The 7,823-nt window shown below is 44.3% G+C and overlaps 1 protein-coding gene across 1 annotated transcript in view; it reads left to right on the forward strand.

The window, feature by feature from the left end:
- The window catches only part of klhdc8a (kelch domain containing 8A), a 93,589-nt gene that overhangs the window by 67,710 nt on the left and 18,056 nt on the right, over nucleotides 1-7,823 (forward strand). The window lies entirely within an intron of this gene.

The following is a 7,823-nucleotide window of genomic DNA, read 5'->3' on the forward strand; positions in this document are numbered from 1 at the left end:
GTCTACTTGTGACACCATTTTTAGGAGATGTAGAAGAACTTGGTGGTAGTTGGGAAGATGAGTTAGCAGGTACTTGTCCTTGAACTGAAAGCCACCATATACCATGACTATACTTGACCCAAAAGTAGCAACAGCAAGGCATGTCAAAATTGAAGCTGGCTGGGGTAGGTAAACTCAACCAGCTTTCAAATGTATGTCTTTTTTTTTGCATCCAGTTTCTTTGTGCCACTCTTACAGTTATACAAAGTTTCTGAGTAGTTTTATTCTCTAGGGCTCAGAAGAATGTGATGGGATCTTGAGGGTGACTTCCCTAGCTGGAGAGTGTGCAACTGGTAAGTGTAGCGTTGGCATAAGGGGACAACCTTGTAGGGCTAAAATAAGAACTCCTATATTGTGAAGATGGTGACGAATCGGCATATAGGAGGGAGATTGAAAATCTGGCTGAGTGGTGCCACAACAACAACAACATGCAACTCAACGTCAGCAAGACCAAGGAGCTGATTATTGACTTCAGCAGGAGGAAACCAGTGGACCATGAGCCAGTTCTCTTTAGAGGGTCAGAGGTGGAGAGAGTCAGCAACTTTAAGTTCCTCAGTGTTTTCACTTCAGAGGATTTGTGCAATTATGAAGAAAGTATGGGAGTGCCTCTACTACCTTAGGAGTTTTGCAAGATTTGGCATGACATCTAAAATTTTGACAAACTTCTATAGGTGTGTAGTGGAGAGTATATTGATCGGCTGTATCACAGTCTGGTATGGAAAAACCAATGCACTTGAATGGAAAATTCTACAATAGGTAGTGGGTACATCCCAGTCCGTCATGGGTAAAGCCCTCTCCACTTCTGAACACACCTACATGGAGCGCTGTCACAGGAAAACACCGTCCATCATCAGGGACTCCCACCACCTCTCTTCTCACTGCTGCCATCAGGAAGGAGGTACAGGAGCCTCAGGATCCACACCATCAGGGTCAGGAACCACAGCTGTTAACTTCACTTGCCCCATCATTGAATTGTTCCCACAACCTATGGACTGGCTTCGAAGGACTTTTCATTTCATGTTCTCAATATTTAAAGCTTATTTATTATTATTATTCTTATTTTCTTTCTTTTTGTATTTGCACACTTTGTTGTCTCTTGCACATTGGTTTTCCACCTTGTTATGGTCTCTCATTGTTTCTATTACAGTTATTGGATTTATTGGGTATGCCGGAAAGAAGATTAATCTCAGGGTTGTATGTGGTGACGTATATGCACTTTGGTAATAAAATTACTTTGAACTTTGCAATGGCACTGAAAGGGGCTGCAGGTGTTCATACATTAAGCAAAGAAAAAAATGATATTCAGAATAGAAATGGATAGATTTTTAAAATTTACTTATTGAGATGAGATACAGCATGGAACAGGCCTTTCTGGCCCTTTGAGCCATGCTGCCCAGCAGCCCCCTGATTTAATCCTAGCCCAATCGCAGGACAATTTACAATGACCTGTTAACCGACCAAGTGGTATGTCTTTGGACTATGGGAGGAAACCGGAGCATTCAGAGGAAACCTATGCGGTCACAGGAAGAATATACAAACTCCTTACAGGCTGCAGTGGGAACTGAACCCGCATCACCTGTGCTGTAAAGCGTTCTGCTAAGCATTATGCTACTGTGCCATCCCAAACCCTTAGATTTCTTTAATTAACCTGGAGTTCCTCCCATTGAAAACTATTGAAGCCCCAGAGAATGCAATAACAAAAGCATAAATAATTGATGCACGATGTAAATTAAAACAACTTATTTATTGCAAGTGGGAAATAAGAATGAGCTGTACCTTGGATACAAACTTCATTTGATCCCAAGGGCCTTTCTAGATTCCAGCTAGTCTGGTAAATTTATGTTGTTGAAGTAAATGGAACAATAAATGGTTAGCCAAACAATCAATGTTTACAGGAATGTCAGGGTTATCTATTTTCAAGTTCTCGGGACAAGGTTTAAATATTAAAATCCAATTAACAACTGTGTTGCTATACATTTGAGGCCCTTGGCTTATATTTACAAAGTGATTGGTATGCAGTGCATGGTAACGTTTTTTGGCCTCTGTCAATATTGCAAGCAGAAGAGAGAGTTGTCCTTCCAGGCAATTATACTTGTAGTATCCAGGACAATTTCAAGGAATGATGCCTCAAAAAAGGCAGTGTCCATCATTAAGGAGCCCCATCACCCAGGACATGCGCTCTTCTCATTCCCACCATCAGCAAGGAGGTAGAGAAGCTCGAAGGGACTCAGTCAATGTTTCAGGAACAGCTTCTTCCCCTATACAGTACCATCGATTTCTGAATGGACATTGAATCCATGAACAGTACCTCACTTTTTAAAATTTTTTTCCTATTTTACACTACTTACTTAATTTTAACTATTATATATATATATATATGTGTGTGTGTGTGTGTGTGTGTGTGTGTGTGTGTGTGAACAGCGCAGCTAAATGAAAAAGCTTTTTAAAAGCTTTTTAGCTCGGTGTCGGAGAGCTAGTCGGAGGCTAGGAGTTTTCGGATGGACTCAGAGACGGACTGTGGTCGGATGCTTCCAGGATGCTGCATCAGCAAGTTTGCGGCGCTGGAGGTTCACTGTCTGCGTGAGATACTGGAAGATTGTGAAACTGAGAAAGACTTGCATTTATAGAAATACTTTCATGACCTCAGATCATCCCCAAAGAGCTTTACAGCCATTGAAGTACTTGTTAATGTGTAGATTTTGTTGAAATAATATAAATGGAGCAGGCAATATCGGCTTCAATGATCACTGATAAACTATGATGTAGTAATCATGGGATCTGTTTTCATGGTGTAGGATGAGAGTTAAAGGTTGGCCAAGATCCTGGGGAGAAATCCTCAGCTCTTCTTTGAAATAATGATGAAGAATATTTGATGCCCACCTCAGGGGGCAACTCGAACTTAGGTTTATCCTCAGGAGGGAGGAGAAGATGGTGGCGCAACGCAGCGCGTGCGGCCGTTTCGGATGATATCATATGTGTTAACTAGGAGGCCATGCACAATCCTGATTTGATGGAGACAGCCGTGAGAAGCACGGAGGAACACTTGGAGAAACTTCTGAAATGCCCGCTTCGCTGCCGCTGCTCCTGTGCAATCGAGAATCTTCAGAGGGGAAGGCCCCAAATCCTCGGCCTTGCCTATTGCCTGTTGCCGGGGCCGGAGCCGAAGCGCTCGGCAGGGATGGTGCTCAGTGCTCGGTGTCGGAGAGCTAGTCGGAGGCTAGGAGTTTTCGGATGGACTCAGAGACGGACTGTGGTCGGATGCTTCCAGGATGCTGCATCAGCAAGTTTGCGGCGCTGGAGGTTCACCGTCTGCGTGAGATGATGGGACTTTCGAGAGACTTTGAGACTTTTTATCGTGCCATGGTCTGTTCTTTATCAAATTACAGTATTGCTTTGCACTGTTGAAACTATATGTTATAATTATGTGGTTTTTGTCAGTTTTTCAGTCGGTTTGTCAAGTGTTTCTGTGATATCATTCTGGAGAAACATTGTATCATTTCTTAATGCATGCATTACTAAATGACAATAAAAGAGGACTGTGTGTCCTCATAATCCAATCTAATCCTCTCATTTGAAACACAGCACCTTCTACTGCGTGACATTCTTTTGTTTTTTTTGAGATTATCTTTATTTGTCACATATACATCAAAACATACAGTGATTTGCATCATTTGCGTCAAATCAAATCAGTTAGGATGGGGCTGGGCAAGCCGGAAATGTTGCTATGCTTCCGATGCCAACATAAGACATGGGAGCAGAATTAGGCCATTCAGCCCATTGAGTCTGCCTCACACATAGCATGGCCACAACTCACAAACCCTAACTGTAATTCTTTAGATTGTGGGAGGAAACCCACGCAGTCATGGGGAGAATGTTACCAACAGTGGCAGGAACTGAAACCTGATCTTTCCGCTGGCACTGTAAAGCATTGCACTAACGGCTACGTTACTAGACCACCCCACATTGAATGCTGCAGCAACCAGAGCTGCCGCTATTTTAGCTCCAGTGACCTGGATCAGTCCTGACCTCCAGTGCTGTGAACGTGGAGCTTTGCGTTTTCTCCTCGTGACTACGTGGGATTCCTCCAGGTGCTCCAGTTTCTCCCCACATGCAAAAGATATGCAAGTTGGTCAGTTGACTGGCCACTGTAAGCTGCCCCTAATGTTTAGGTCATGGAATCTGGGAAGAGTTGATAGGAAATGCAGAGGGAAAGAAGGAGGATTAGTATAAATAGGTGGTTGATTGTTGGCATAGCCTCAGTGGGCTGGAGGGCCTGTTTCTATGCCATACCTCTCCATGTAGTAGTAGACAGCTGTCAATCCCAGGGGATCATGGGTTTGCACTTCTGGTGGACTGTGTCCTCTCCAGGGTGCAAACCTGGGTGGGAAGATTTGAAGAACCAGCTGTTCCCCATGCAGTGGGATCCCCCCCTCCACGTCACTGATGTACTCCAAGGGAAGGGTAAGTACCAATACAGCTTGGCACCAGTGTCGTCGCAGGGGATGCCGTAGTGAAGTTGTAAACGACATCAAACTGCCTTAGGGACCCCGGCTCCGGATTTCTTCCTCAGGCCTTTCCCATGGGTGGGTATGGCCGCAAGGCAGTGGAGGTTGAAAGTCAGAGTTTTCCTTCTCCTAGATAGGCTGGCGTCCAAGGCTGACGAGCCCCACCTGCCCAAAGCAACTGGTTTTGAGGTGCCAGTGGTCCACCTTTGCCCCTTCTCTTGTCAGTAGAAACAGTTTCGCCGGACCTAGTAGCTAAGCCACACGTGACAGCCAAGAGTTGGACTTGGTTGTCAGAGGCTGTTAGAGACACACACCATTTGGAGCACTTTATAAGTAGTGGCAGCTTATTCCCACTACCACCCTTGGCTATGACAATCTTAGACAGTGGTCGCCAACCACCGGGCCGCAAAGCACGTGCTACTGGGCCACGAAGAAACGATATGATTTGACGATATGAAACAATATGAGTCAGCTGCACCTTTCCTCATTCCCTGTCATGCCAACTGTTGGAACTTGAATGCACACGAGGTCATTACCCACGCGTCATCCATGTCTGCGCGGGAAGAAGATCAACTCCTTGAGCTTGCTAGTGACGGTGGGCTGAAAAGTATGTTTGACATAACATCTCTGCCGGCATTCTGGATTAAAGTCAAGGCTGAATATCCTGAGATAGCCACGAAAGCACTGAAAACGTTGCTTCCATTTCCAACATCTCTGCGAAGCAGGCTTTTCTGCAATGAACGCAACGAAAACTAAATTGCGTAATAGACTGGACATAAGGAACCCCCTTCGAGTATCGCTGTCTCCCATCACCCCTCGTTAGGACCGTGTTGTTGCAGGAAAACAAGCCCAGGGCTCCCACTGATTCAGCGATATTGGTGTGTTGCAATGATTTTATATGTTCATATGGGAAAATATGCGCTGTGTGCTTAATATTAAATTTGTTAGATAAACCCTTTTAGAAACGACATTGAGTGTATTAGCCACTTATAAGTGACTTAGCTGATTTATCACCTATATTCCGGTCGTGATTAACAGTCCCCCCCCCCCCCACCACTGGTCTGCTGGTCCGCAAGAATATTGTCAATATTAAACCGGTCCAAGCTGCAAAACAGGTTGGGGACCCCTGATCTTAGGAACCTTAGTCTCTCCATGACTATAAGACCATTCCACAATTTATGAACTTCTTGCCAGAATGCCTTTGACTCTTTGAGTCACACTCAGTGTGTGAGAAAGGTAAAATTCTCCGTTGGCACTGTTCTAAGTGATGTGGCTCCTAGGGTTCCAGCCCAGAGAATCAGGTTCACGCCTGACATCCAGTACTATCTATGTGAGGTTTGCACGTACGCCCAGTGACCCTATGGATTTCCTCCAAGTACTGTACTTTTCCCCCACATCCTAAAGATGTGAGTGTTGGTAGATTACCTGGCCACTGCACCGTTCCTAGAATGTAGGTGGGTATTAAATCTGCAGGGTGCCGATGGGAATTAAAGATTGCTTAATGTCATCTCAACCAGTACACAAGTGTAAAGGAGAATGAAATCATTGTTACTCCGGATCCAATGCAACACAAATAAAAACGTACAATAAGATAAAGAACACAATAACAATTAAAAAACACAATAAATATAAATATATAAGATAGTTTATATACATAGGTTGATTGTATGTCCATAAAATGATGCTAGGCACAGGAGTGTCTGTACATAAAGTGACTCTGACAGGAAATGATAAAGTAGTGGTGGTTGGGTCAGTGGGTGGAGGTGTTGCTCACCCCTCCTGCTTGGGGAAAGTAACTGTTTTTGAGTCTGGTGGTCCTGGAGTGGATGCTACGTAGCCTCCTCTCTGATGGGAGTGGGACAAACAGTCCATGAGGTGGGTAGGTGGGATCTTTCATGATGTTACTGGCCCTTTTCCGTCACTTTTCTGTATATATTTCCTTGCTAGCAGAAAGGCTGGTGTGATGATGCATTGGACAGTTCTGATTGCCCGTTGTAGAGCCTTCCTGCCCACCTCAGTGCCATTTTCATATCATGCAGTGATGCACCTTGTTAGGATGCTCCCTGCTCCACATCTGTAGAATGACAAGAGTAGATGTGCGTAGTCCAGCTCTTTCCAAACTCCACAGAACGTAGAAGCGGTGGTGAGCTTTCCTAATTGTGTAGAATGTGTCCATGAGAGGTTGTGCGAGAGCAGGGGAGATTCAGTACGGGTACGATTTGGGGGTATGGGGTGCCCTTTGAGCCAGCGTAAGACTGATCAGTACAAATGTCACGAGAAATATCTGAATGAATATTTCCAGGGTGACACGGAAGCAGTTAGCGCAAAAACTTTACAGTACCAGTGACCTAGGTTCATTTCCCTCCACTCTTTGCAAGGCGTTTGTACGTTTACCCAGTGACCACATGCGTTTTCTCCGGGTGCTCTGGTTTCCTCCCACAGTCCAAAGACATAAGCTGATTAGTCACATGGGTGTATTTGGGCTATGCGGACTCATTGGGCCGGAATGTCCTGTTACTGTGCTGTATCTCTAAATAAAAAATAAATAATATTTGGAAATGTATCTTTTTGATAGATGGAATATAATGGATTGTAAATCAAAGAATGGCTGTATTCTAGGACAGAAGGAAGAGACACTTTAAATATAACTGAGAAGTGTCTGCTTATAAAAAGGACTATTTGCTATTTACCTTTAACTTCAGAGCCTAATTAACTAAGCAGCAAACAAAGGGAATTTAATGTACAGAAGAAGGTCTGTATCCCACTTAACAAATTCCCACAGTGACCTGAATCTGTTCAGCCTGCTGTTGTGTATTGGAACTGAAACTCCTCAAACAGATTACATAGGGTCCTGTTAATAGCACACATTTTAAAATTCATGACTGCACTATTTCTGGATGCATTCGTTTCATCCAGCTTTAATTGGGCTCTGAGATAAGAGTGTAGAGTGAGCTGAGGAAGTGTTCCTTATGAAAGGGAGGTGGGCACTGGTAAATCTGAACAGCTATTGTCTCGTTTTCCTTTCCTGATCCACCCTCCATTTCCCTCCTTTGTCTGCACTTGCAGGGGCAACTCAGGTCCTCCAAGACCCCAAACACAAATGCAGATGATCAGCATTAGCAGAATAGTCTGATTACGATTAATGTTATGTGTCACATGTACATCAAAACATTGAAATGTACAATGAAATGCATCGTTTGGCGTCAACGGCCAACACAGTCTAAGGATTGTGCTGGGGCAGCCCGTACCACCATATCATGCCCACATCTCACTAACCCA

This window comes from Mobula birostris, chromosome 14, assembly GCF_030028105.1.
Source record: "Mobula birostris isolate sMobBir1 chromosome 14, sMobBir1.hap1, whole genome shotgun sequence".
NCBI classification, from domain to species: domain Eukaryota; kingdom Metazoa; phylum Chordata; class Chondrichthyes; order Myliobatiformes; family Myliobatidae; genus Mobula; species Mobula birostris.